Here is a 12814-nt window from a genome sequence, read left to right as displayed (position 1 = left end):
TCTTGTGTCCTGAGATGCTGGGGAGAAAGGTGGATATATAAATATTTTAAATAAATCTATCAGTGATATAGTCACAGGAGATAAGGGGGAGAGCGAGAGTCTCTCTACACAATACTTCTTTCATGATGACACTCAAGTGAAGACACATTAGCCAGGACGTGTAGTTTGAAAGGACAGAATGGAAAGCTCGGTCAATTTCCCTTCTCAAGAAGGAGGGTAGTTTTTAACAGCAGGTAGAGATGCTCCTCTGAGGGTTTGTTAATTAGATGAAATTAACAAACCCTTTGAGGAACAATGGGAGTCTGTCTTTTCAAACTACCCTCCTGTGGAGACGGAAAATCGAAAGAGCCTCCAGCTTTTAAACTACACCTCCCGGCTAACATTGCACCTCCCTTCACTTAAGTGTCCTTGAGTAAGAGGTGTCATGTGGAGAGACTCTGAGGCATTAGGGCAGGGGTCCCAATGTGGCATCCCACCAAGACCTTTCTTGGGGCCTGCCAAGTGTTTTTAGAAAATGGGTGAGGTCAGCTGGGGCTTTTGCCCTGCAAGGCTTCTGATTGGCTGTGCAGATGAAAATAATATTTCAGTAGCTGCCACCACAGTGTTGGTTTTATTCTTACTCCTTCCCAGTGTATTTTTTAAAAAATTACCCCTCTTCTCCTATGCACTTGGCCTCCTTCTGTGTGTGTGTGTAGCTCTGCCTCCCATGGTGGCCATTTTGTGGTTGGCACTGCCTTCTACAGCAGCCATTTTGTTGTTGCAACCATCATTCTCTCTGAGGAGCCCACAGGTTTAAAAAGGTTGGGGCATGGGGACCCCTGCTTTAGGAACCTTCGTGATGCTCTTGAAGATATCTTGAGGTATGCCACAGAGTTCTGAGTGTTCTTAAAATCTGAAGTCAGGCAATCAATAATCCAAGCTGATATATTTGCTGATCCACACGTGATCCTGGGAGGGAAGGTCACCTAATCATTAAATTTATCCCCAGATCTTGGAGTTTTGAATTACCTGGTTTGAAATCGAGCTGAAGTGCTAGGAATTTGACATTCTTTTGTTTTTAAATTTTTGAATTTTATGCAGAGCAATATGCCCGTACAGTATCTTTCCAGTTCATTTGTGTCTTCCCACCCCCTCACTCCCAATATTATCTATCACATGTGCATTCATGATGGTGGTGATGGAAAGGGCCATCAAGTCATAGATGACCTATGGAGACCCCTGGTGGGCTTTTTGTGGCAAGAGAGGTGGTTTGCCATTGCCTGCCTCTGCAATCTCAGTCTTCCTTGGAGGTCTCCTATCCAAATTACTGACCAAGACTGAACCTGCTTAGCTTCCAAGATCTGACATGACCAGGCTTGCCTGAGCTATCCACGTTACGGTGCATTCATGATACACTGCAGAAAAAAGGATTATTGAGAGAAGACCTGATTGGCTCAATATTCTTTATTATGCATTGATAAAAACATGGCAAAAAAATAGCAGTCTTAGAGTGGTGAGCATACATATGGTTTTATCTTAGGTTGTAACCGAAGGTTACAAAGACAGTCTTCCAGGGCTTTCTGTCATTCAAAGAAAACTAAACCTGACCACACTGCCCCAGGATTTGTCATGCATTGCTCAGGGAAGGAGGGAGCGCTTGTTGAAAAGGAGAAGGAGCAAGCACTTGGTAAATCATCAAAGAGTATTTATTTTAAAAACCCTTCAGTGGCCATCCAGGGGGTGGCATTCCGATGTCATCTCCAGCCGCATGTGTGTAGGCTTGCACAGAATTATTCAGCAGCACATATAATTGAGATGGAAGCCAAACTTCTGTTCGTGCCTGATCTTGCAGACTCGAGGGAAAGTCAATTTCAATAGCAACATGAGAGGACCAAAATGCTCTTATTACCTTAGGGGAGTTTTGCAGGATCTGTGAATTTTTGTAACAATACCATGGGATTATTTGTAATTGAGGGCTTAAGGGCTCGATGTAATCACAAAGCTGTGGAGAACTCTCCTCCTTCCTGCCATTCTCTCACAATCAGCCTCCACAGTACAATTCCAGATTTTTAATTTTTGTTTTGTACCTCTGCATGGCAGTGTTCCCCTTTGCTGTGCAATATTGGGGAACCTCAAGCCTACACTGCCCTGACCTGGATAGCCCAGGTGAGCCTGATCTCATCAGATCTCAGAAGCTAAGCAGGGTCAGCCTTGGTTAAGAAGTGGATGGGAGACCTCCGACGAAGACCAGGGTTGCAGTGGCAGGCAATGGCAAACCACCTCTGTTAGTCTCTTGCTATGAAAACCCCACCAGGGGTCGCCATAAGTCAGCTTTGACTTGAGGGCACTATCCACTACCACCAAGGCTAACCTAGATGCAATATTTTCCTTTGTTCGCCATCTCAAACTCTTTCAGGTGGCATAAAATAAAGCTGGCTTGAACTAAGGTCCCAAGTTCCATGGAGGCCCAGTTCAGATCAGAACGGAGCAAGGGCAGGAGGGCCTTCAACACCCACACAATATGTTCCTGACCCAAAATGGCCCCGAGGGGGCATTATCTGCTCCAGTAATGGGCAACATATGCATTGAATACATGGAGCAGCCTGACAAAGCAAATAGACCCCCCAGGGCAATTTTGGGTCAAGAGAATGGTGCAAGGAATAGCTGAAGCCCTTCCTTTCCCTACTTCATGGGCACAGTCCAAATTAGGGGCCTGCAATGTTTGGAAACCTAGCATCTGCCATCTGACTATCTTTCTACATAAAAGACAAGCTGTATTGACGACAACCCGCTTTTTATCCTGGTGCGCCTGCTCAGGAGCATCAGGATAAAAGTGCATTGTGGCCAATGCAGCCTCCAGAGGGCGCCACTCCAGTGGGATAGCCAGGTGAGCCGGCCTCCCCCTCCAGAGGGAGCCACAGCTGCCGGACAGCCAGGTGAGCCTGCTCACCCCTCTGGAGAGTGCCGTCGCCACAGGACAGCCAGGTGAGACTGCCCTTCTGGAGGGGGCTGCGGCTGTGGGACGGCCAGGAAAGCCCAGGAAAGCCGGCCCACCCCTCCAAAGGAAGGCGTGGTGGTGGGACAGCCAGGCAAGCCAGCCTGCCCCTCCAGAGGGAGCAGCTGTAAGCCCAGAATTTCTGGGTTTTCTAGCCCCCCCCTTTTTAAAATGGGCTCTGTTGCTTGTAAAAGTACAAGAGTGAGGCTGGGGAAACACTGACCCAATTTGTAGAAAAATATCACATCTAGTTTGTGCCTCAAATACTTTATCTAAACCATTATGTTATCCATATTGAATTGGTAGAACAGAAGAAAGAAATAATTCTTCACCTAAAGAGTAAGTAAATTGTGGAATTTGCTGCCACAGGATTATAAGAAAAGAACTAATCAGCTCCATGAAGAAAGATAGTTCTCTCAGGGGCTTTTGTACATGATGGAACTTTCCCAGGCAGGGTCCCACTTATTAACAGAATACTAGATATAAACATTCAGTGGGCAGCTGCTTCCATGGCTTTCTTGAGAACTTCCTGAAATACGTGGCTGATCACTCTTTAGGGCTCAACTAAAGATTATGCACTGCCTGAGCTGGGTCGGGGGTCCCCCGACCCGACTCGCAGTACATGTAAAATCTGGGAATTATCATTCCCAAGTGCTGCAGGGCTGGTTTCTGCTCATGAACATAGCCTAAGGGGAGGAGAGACTTCTTCCCCTCCTGTACCATTTTCCTGAGCTCAAATGCACCCCCCCAGCACCATGCACACAAGTAGAAATTAGCCTCTAATATAATAATAATATAATAATAACAACAACATTTGATTTATATACTGCCCTTCAGGACAGCTTAACGCCCACTCAGAGCGGTTTACAAAGTGTGTTGTTATTATCCTCACGGCAATCACTCTGTGAGATGAGTTGGGCTGAGAGAGCTCTGAGAGAGCTGTGACTGACCCAAGGTCACCCACCGGCTTCAAGCAGAGGAGTGGGGAGTCAAACCTGGCTCTCCAGATTAGAGTCCTGCCACTCTTAAGTTACTGACCCAAGGTCACTCAGCTGGCTTCAAGCGGAGGAGTGGGGAATCAAACCTGGCTCTCCAGATTAGAGTCCTGCCATTCTTAACCACTACACCAAACTGGCTCTATAGGGAATAGTAATTCCTAGACGATACCTGTGCTACAAGCTGAGTCTTGCATGACATTTACTTGAGCCCTTAAAGATGCAATTTTTAAAAAATAAACAACACAACAAAACTATTCTTCATTTTTCCAGTAAGGAATATAACAGGGAACAATTTTACATGTTAATTGCTGTGATTGTTTAGGTTATTAAGAAATGCACAATTATTGTTGCCCTTGAGCTGCCTGGGTTTCTGCTGCTATTTTAATAACTAATTTGCCTTCTCATTTTTTAAAAATCCTGATGTTGTTTTGATTGTCTGCAAGCCACCCCGAACGTCTTTGGCAGAGAGCACGGGAGAAAAACGCTGGAAAAGGAATAATAAAATGAAATAAAATGGAGCCAACGAGCAAGAAAATTGCAAGACAATAGAACTGCTCTGAAATCCTCCTTGCCTTTTGAATTCAGATCCTAAAAACATGGTTAAACAGTGATGGTCTGCTGGGCTTGGGATAAATGATGTTGGGTACATCACATAGAGAGTTTCTCCTATTCATCTCAATGGGTTTAGAGACTAGAGTAATTCTGCATATAATTGCAGTGCATTCCAGGAAAGGAGACCAAACCATTTAGAAGTCTGCTGCTCTCGTTTGGCCTCTAAACAGCATATTGACATTTAATGTTTCATTCATCTAGATACAGAATCCCAGAGTTGGAAGGGGCCATGCAGACCATCTAGTCCAACCCCCTGCCCAGTGCAGGAGGAGCCTAAAGCATCCCTGACCAAGATTCATCCAGCCTCTTCTTGAAAGCTGCCAGTGAAGGGGAGCTCACCCACCTCCCTAGGCAGCTGATTCCACCTTTGAACTCTCTGACCATGAAAAAGCTTTTCCTAATATCCAGGCTCCAGCCAGTACCTTTCTGCATGTAATTTAAGCCCATTGCTTCGAGTCCTGTCATCTGCTGCCAACTGGAACAGCTCCCTGCCCTCCTCCAAATGACAGCCTTTCAAATACTTAAAGAGAGCAATCATGTCCCGCCTCTTCTCCAATCTTGTGGCACATCCCCTGTCCTCCAGGAGGCCTTGAAGATGATGGACAGAAAACAACCATGTCCCCCCCTCAATCTCCTCTTCTCCAAACTAAACATTCCCAAGGCCCTCAGCCTTTCCTTGTAGGGCTCAGTCTCCAGAACCCTGATCATCTTTGTCACTCTCTTTTGCACCCCCTTGATTTTGTCCACATCCTTTTTGAAGTGGGGCCTCCAGAACTGCACACAGTACTCCAGGTGCGGCCTGACCAAGGCAGTATAGAGAGGGGCTATGACTTCCTGCAATTTCTATGCAATGGCCCTTTTGATACAACCCAAGACTGAGTTTGCCTTTTTTTGCCATCACATCACACTGATTGCTCATACAACAATGTTCACAGCATCACGGACAACTCTCTTAGGGTTCATTGGACTGTCTTTGGAAGGGTGATAAAGGCAGCCCTTCTCAACAGCCAGCGAGGAAGTTCTGGTTTTTGGATGGCACAGCTTCATGCAAACCATGTCCCCGATGCAGCTGTGAGATCATCTAAGTGTAATCGACGAGTTTTCGTGTCACTCTCCGAAATGTCTTTCTTGGGTCCTCCAGCTACGGAGAGTTATTATTATTATTTTTTCTTCCTAATCCTTGGTAATTTACGATTCTGTTCTTTATGTAAGTGATTGGTGTCCCCTTTCCTGAACAAAGCGTTTCTCCCGCTAATCATAATGCAGCTCCTAAACCCCATTAAAATGAGAGACGCAGCATAAAAATGTCAAACTTGTAATTGATGTGTGAAATAAATGGACTCTCAGCACTGGGAGAAGGGTGAACAGTCGCTCTGAAGGGTACTTCAGATCAGTGATAAAGTCATGCGTGTTCCGCAACAATTCGGGATCACAGATGGGGGATGGGGAGACGTCCACCACCCACCTTACAATTAATGTTCTCGTTTCTCCCTGGGGATAGTTGTAAACAGCAGGGTACAAGGAAGACTGTGGTAATCTGCCAGGTTTGATTTCTAGTACAGATACTGTTTTTCCACCAGTGTGGAGAATTATCCTAAACTTTGCTTACGGCTGATTCGATCAGGCTTTCTTTCAATCAAGAAAATAAAAGCGACGGGATGCTGTTGAGTGAACACTTGTACAAGCTGATCACATGTTGGAAAGCGAGCATAGGGGGCTGCTGGTTTTATTCATTTCGCCAAGGTGCCTTGGGGCACATAGGCATTCTGATTTTGAAACAGGGAAACGAACTCTTCCAAATGCAGATTTTTATTTACGAAGTTCCTGCAACACTTGGCAGCTGGACTGGCTCCCCAGTTGCTCTATGCTTCAGTTCTGCAACAATGTGGCGTACCTGGAATGCGACGTCGCAGGAACCCCTCATAAGACACAAGCAAAGGCCACAAAATAACAAACAACGTAACTGTTTCTTGCTAAAACTAGCTGACTAAACAGAGAACAGGCTTACTTGCCTTCCCTCAGAAGAGGCTTGACTTATCGTCTCCCCCCAGTGGCTTCCCTTCCCGCCTTTTTCCCTCATTTTTTTTACTGCCCTCAGGAGCCAACTTCCCTCACACTGCCAGCCAATCAGGGGCCACTTCGCTATCTGTGTTGCTAGGCTACGGCAAGACTCCCTTCCCCCCCAAGGACACCAAGCAGAAATAGGCCTTCAAGAACTTAGGAGCCTGAACCTAAACTAAATATGAGCAGTCAGTGTGATGTGGGGGCAAAAAAGGCAGTCTTGGGTTGTATCAAAAGGGCCATTGCATTGAAATCGCAGGAGGTCATAGCCCCTCTCTATGCTGCTTTGGTCAGGCCACACCTGGAGTACTGTGTGCAGTTCTGGAGGCCCCACTTCAAAAAGGATGTGGAGAAAATCGAGAGGGTGCAGAAGAGAGCGACGAGGATGATCAGGGGTCTGGAGACTGAGCCCTACGAGGAAAGGCTGAGGGCCTTGGGAATGTTTAGTTTGGAGAAGAGGAGGTTGAGGGGGGACATGATTGCTCTCTTTAAATATTTGAAAGGCTGTCATTTGGAGGAGGGCAAAGAGCTGTTCCAGTTGGCAGCAGAGGACAGGACCTGAAGCAACGGGCTTAAATTACATGCACAAAGGTACCGGCTGGATATTAGGAAAGACTTTTTCACGGTCAGAGTAGTTCAAAAGTGGAATCAGCTGCCGAGGGAGGTGGTGAGCTCCCCCTCACTGGCAGTTTCAAGAGGAGGCTGGATGAATATTTGTCAGGGATGCTTTAGGCTCCTCCTGCACTGGGCAGGGGGTTGGACTAGATGGTCTGTATGGCCCCTTCCAACCCTGTGATTCTGGGAAATTCTGTGAAATATAAAACCCAGGTAACCACTATGATTGTTGCTGTTGCAGCAGTTTGCAGAACTCACAGGGTAGCCAAGGTTTGCTTTGGGATGGAAGAGAACCCTTGCCTATGTTGGAGAGATGAGCTTCTTCAGTGACTGGGGCTGTGGCTCAGTGCTAGTGAATCGGTTTGGGGTGCAGAAGGTCCCAGGTTCAATTCTTGGCATCTCCAATTTAAAGACCCAGTACGGCAAGTGATGGGAAAGATGTTTACCTGGGACCTTGGACAGCTGCTGCCAGTCTGAGCAGACTGTATGGACTTTGATGGACGAAGGGTCTGGTTCAGTATAAGGCAGTTTCATGTATTCATTGGCAGATGGATTGGTAATGGGAACCATTTGTTAAATACATGAATGCATGAAGCTGCCTTTTACTGAATCAGATTATTGTTCTACCAAGGTCAGTACTCTCTACTTTGACAGACAGCAGCTCTCCAGAGTACCTGATGCTTTTAACAGGAGATGATGGGGACTGAACCTGAGCAAATGGATTCAGGGGGAAGACAGACTTCGTCATTTGCTCCCTTCCATCCTATGTGCCTTTGCTAGCTGAAAAAGGTCATGGAGGCGGGGCGTTTGTCTCACTGCTGGTTCCATGCATGTCCTGGGCAAACACATAGAACCAGTGGCTCACAACCCAACTCACGTTCAACATCTAGTCTAATCAGACCCATAGATATTGTACCACTCAGCCTTGGATTCTCCCTGAAGTTGATGCCTCTGCACTTATTTCAACTGCAGATGTTCAATTTTTCAGAGATGCATTAATCACAGAGGGATGCCCACTGGCTGTATTTAGGCTTTCCTGATCTTGTGCGTACCCCCGACCTAGATAGCCCAGGAGAGCATGATCTCGTTCGACCTCAGTAGTTAAGCAGGGTTGACCTTGATTATTAATTGGATGGGAGACCTTGACTGAAGACCAGGGTTGCAGAGGAAGGCAATGGCAAACCACCTCTGTTAGTCTCTTGCCATGAGAGCTTGAACAGGGGTTGCCATAAGTCAAGTATGACTTGAGGGCAGGGTTTCATTTTTTTCCATCTTGTGTGCGCCTAGTCTAGGTGGAGTAAATGTTCTTTCTTTCATTTCTTTAGACTCATTTCTATTTTTGTTATCTGTCTCAGTTCTCTGTTTTTCACCGTTGGTTTACTAGATTTGTTTGTATCATATTCACATGTATATTTTTAATAATAATAATATTATATACCTTCAGGGCAACTTAACACCCACTCAGAGTGGTTTACAAAGTATGTTACTATTATCCTCACAACGAACACCCTGTGAGGTGGGTGGGGCTGAGAGAGCTCTGAGAGAGCTGTGACTGACCCAAGGTCACCCAGCCGGCTTCAGGTGGAGGAGTGGGGAATCAAACCCGGTTCTCCAGATTAGAGTCCTGCCGCTCTTATCCACTGCACCAAACTGGGCCTCAGTTTTCTATGTGATTTAAACAGTATTCCTGCATACAAGGTTTGTCATTTATACATATCGCATACGTATCAAGGGGATTTGGTGACATGCTGATGATATAGAATGATACATACATATCTCAAGAAAAAAAATGGTATAAGAGAACAGTAATATAATAGAATTGGTATACGAGTACAGTAGTATGGTATAACAATACCGAATCATGGGTTCAGTTTGCACAGGGGAGAAACAAAATGAAAACAAGGATTTTGGAGTCAAACCAGCAGGGATGAGAAATTCAAAAGCATCCCTGATCTAATCTCATCCTAAGGCCAATTAAATTGGACTTCTGCACAGCTCAAACCCCCACCTTTTAAAATGCAGCTGCAAATATTGCTGCCTTTCAGAAACAAAATGCCAGGCAAGAGGAGAATGTGTCTTATGCATGTACCTGGTCGATATACTCCTGGGCTAATGGTTGCCGATCAGGAATTTAAAAGGCATTTAATTTTCATCTCTTGTTTCCTAGAGATGGCTGTTTAATAAAAGATCATCAATAAACTGCATAGAGCAAGTGGTCAAGAGGGAGGACATGCACAGAGCAATCCTAGGTGAAGTTATACCCTGCTGAGTTCATTGAAGGCAATGGGCTTAGAAGAGTGAAACTCTATTTAGGATTGCATTGTCAGTCACTTAAAAGGGAACTTTGCCAGAGAGGGAAGTGCAGTTTACTGCTCCATCAGAAATGAAGTAATAACTATTGATTGCATTGAGATTAAATGCCTATCCATTGGATATGTTTAGAGCTAATCTTTCCTGGCTCCTTTTATTCTGCAGCAACATGGTTGCATTTTCATCTCCTACAGTGGAAAAATGCTAAATGCGTACGATCCAGTGGGAAAAGATGGATTCTGCACTGAAAAGAATGTCTGCAATTCTGGGAAAGATTTCTGGGGAATAAATATTCCTCTTTACTGCAAAGAGTTCCAGCTGTTTACACTGTGCAAAATCATCTGTAAAGAGAAGTAATTCCATCAATAACTGTTAATTCTTTCACCCCTCCCTTCTTAAATTTAAAGGGATTGAAAATGTTTCGGAGGAAACTCTGCACAGACTTACCAAAGGTCTGCTTTGTCTCTGCTTCTTTGGGAAGGGAACAAGGCTTGTGGCTAAGGGCTCCACTGCTCTAAACGAATCATAGAAGATAGTACCGAGCTGGGAAGAGAGGCTGAAACACACGAGTAGGGAAAAGATTACTGGGCAGTATGCCCAAAACTATGCAGGGGGTGGAGAAAGGGGAGAGAGGGAGCTCACCCCCTCCCCATTACCATAAGACTAGAACTTGGAGTTATCCAATGAATTTGAACCAAATAGATTCGGGACTGTCCAAAGAATGTATTTCTTCACATATTTAGTAATTAACTTGTGGAACTCACTGCCACATGTTGTCGTGACAGTCACCGGCTTAAGTGGCTTTAAATTGGCAATGAGCCAGCATGGAGAAATGGAACCTCCACGTTCACAGGGGGAGCATCACTGAAGAGGTCTACCAGATGGCTATAGACCCTAATGGTGATGAAGAGTGCCCTCACGTCATAGCTGATTTATGGCGACCCCTGGTGGGGTTTTCATGGCAAGAGACTAACATAGGTGGTTTGCCATTGCCTGCCTCTGCAGCCTTGGTCTTTGTTGGAGGTCTCCCATCCAATTACTAATCAAGGCAGACCCTGCTTAGCTTCTGAGATCAGACGAGATCAGAATCACCTGGGTTATCCAGGTCAGATGGACCCTAATAGATAAGTGAAAACTCCACATTCCAAGGCAGTGTACCACTGCATGCCAACGACTAGGGTGGCAGCTACAGGGAGAGACTTTGGCCTCTGTGCCCCCCAGTTTATGGCCCCTCTCGGGGCATATGTCCCCTATAGGAAAGAGGATGAAAGACTGGGTGGACCTTTGGTCTGACTCAGCAAGGCTTTTGTATCACATCAGGACTTCAGGGAAGAGAGGAAGTGCTTTTTATCTGAAGATCTATGAAATGATAGACTTGCCAACTCCAAGTTTGGGGAAATTCCTGGAGATTTGGGGGTGGAGACCGGAGAAGACAGGGTTTAGTGGGGGAGGAACCTCAGTGGAGTATAATGCCATGCAGTCAACTCTTCAAAGCAGCCATTTTCTTCAGGAGAACTGATTTCTGTAGTCTGGAGATGGGTTGTAATTCTAGGAGGTTGGCAACCCTATTAAGTGTGGGAGTGAGCTTGAGATGGGGAATTTGAGACTGGGACTTAGCAAGTAGAAGGCGTAGGAATGCAGATAGCCTTGGTGGATGGAGTTACACTGCAAATGGGGAAGAAACACCTCCTCTGTGAAGTCTCATGCTTCTCTACATGGGGCAGCAGAATACAGAGCTGAAGGTCCCGAGTTCCAATTCTCTTTGGTAAATGAAGCGGGCCAAATGAAGGCACCTCTGTTCTCAAATGAAATTGTGCTTGTTCATGCATGTTCACTCAGATGGCGTGCATGGAATGGGTTAGATCCACACGGGCTTTTAAAGGACTGAGGATTGTTTACAGATTGAGGTTTCAGTTGGAATGCAGGAAGTGGAGGGAGGGGAGGCAGCATGGTATAGCCTGATCTCATCATATCGTGGAAGCTAAGCAGGGTTGGAACTTGGATGGGCAACCACCAAAGCAGACCCTGCAGAGGAAGGCAATGGCAAACCACCTTTGCTTCTCACTTGCCTTGAAAGCCCCTTGCTGGGTTTGCTATAGGTCCATTCCGACTTGATGGCACACTCATAAACAGGAACTGGACCCTCTGCAGTCCATGTTGTCCAAAAGAAGGGCCATCTTGGTGTTTCTCTGTGCCTTAAAGGTGGTCCAGTACTTCTTAAATCCGAGAGAGGAAGTATGTGAGTCAAGGAAAGGGATACATTTTAAGAGACACACAGGAGAGGGAAGTGGGAATAGACCAAGAGTGACAGGAGGAAAGCGGAAATAGAACATTATAACCCAGGGGAAAGAAGAGAGGGCCAAACTACACGTGACGAATGACACAGGTTGGACGCTTGTCAGCTTCTGTCAAGTTTTGATGGGAAATGTAGGCAGCTTGGCGGAATGTTGGACAAGTGACAGTTGAAAAGTCTATTGGACAGCAGTTGGAGAGCCAAGCTGCAAGACCAGGATGCCTACATTTCCCATCAAAACTTGAGGGGAGCTGACAAGTGTCCCACCTGTGTCAGGCGGGGACCTGTAAACAACTCCTTTGATATGGAGATGCAAACAGCTCCTTTTGATGTGGGGATCAGTTTGCTTGTGTAAAGGTTCAAAGGAATTTGCCGTGTTAGTCTGTAGTAGCAAAATCAAAAAGAGTCCAGCAGCACCACCAAGACCATACAATTCCACTGCAGCACAAGCCTTCGATAACCACAGCCCTCCCCGCCGGATAAGCATTTTGATCATAATACCCGTCGGTGCAGATTAAATGAGATAACAGTTTTATCAGTGCACGTAAATGTTCAGAATTTGGAAGAAAGTTTTGGAAATGCCCGGAATTCTACTTCATTAACTGCAATCCAAAAAAAAAGGGGGGGTGAGGGGAGGAAAGAATGTTGTACATGCAGGTTGTTGCTAACTTGATAAAGTTGAATGTTTTTCCAAGAAAGGAATGAGTCCTCTTGAATTGGGATTATGCTTATTACATCAAGATATTTTGCTGAAGTGACCAAGCACAGCCCCATTGAAATGATTTAGTAAAAAAATATATCCGCTGCATCAAATTAACCAGTTTGGTGTCAGTCGTGTAGTGGTTAAGAGCGGCAGGACTCTAATCTGGAGAGCCAGGTTTGATTCCCCACTCCTCCACTTGAAGCCAGCTGGGTGACCTTGGATCAGTCACAGCTCTCTCAGACCTCTCT

This window comes from Eublepharis macularius, chromosome 13 (assembly GCF_028583425.1).
Source record: "Eublepharis macularius isolate TG4126 chromosome 13, MPM_Emac_v1.0, whole genome shotgun sequence".
NCBI lineage: Eukaryota > Metazoa > Chordata > Lepidosauria > Squamata > Eublepharidae > Eublepharis > Eublepharis macularius.
This window is presented reverse-complemented; position numbering follows the sequence as displayed.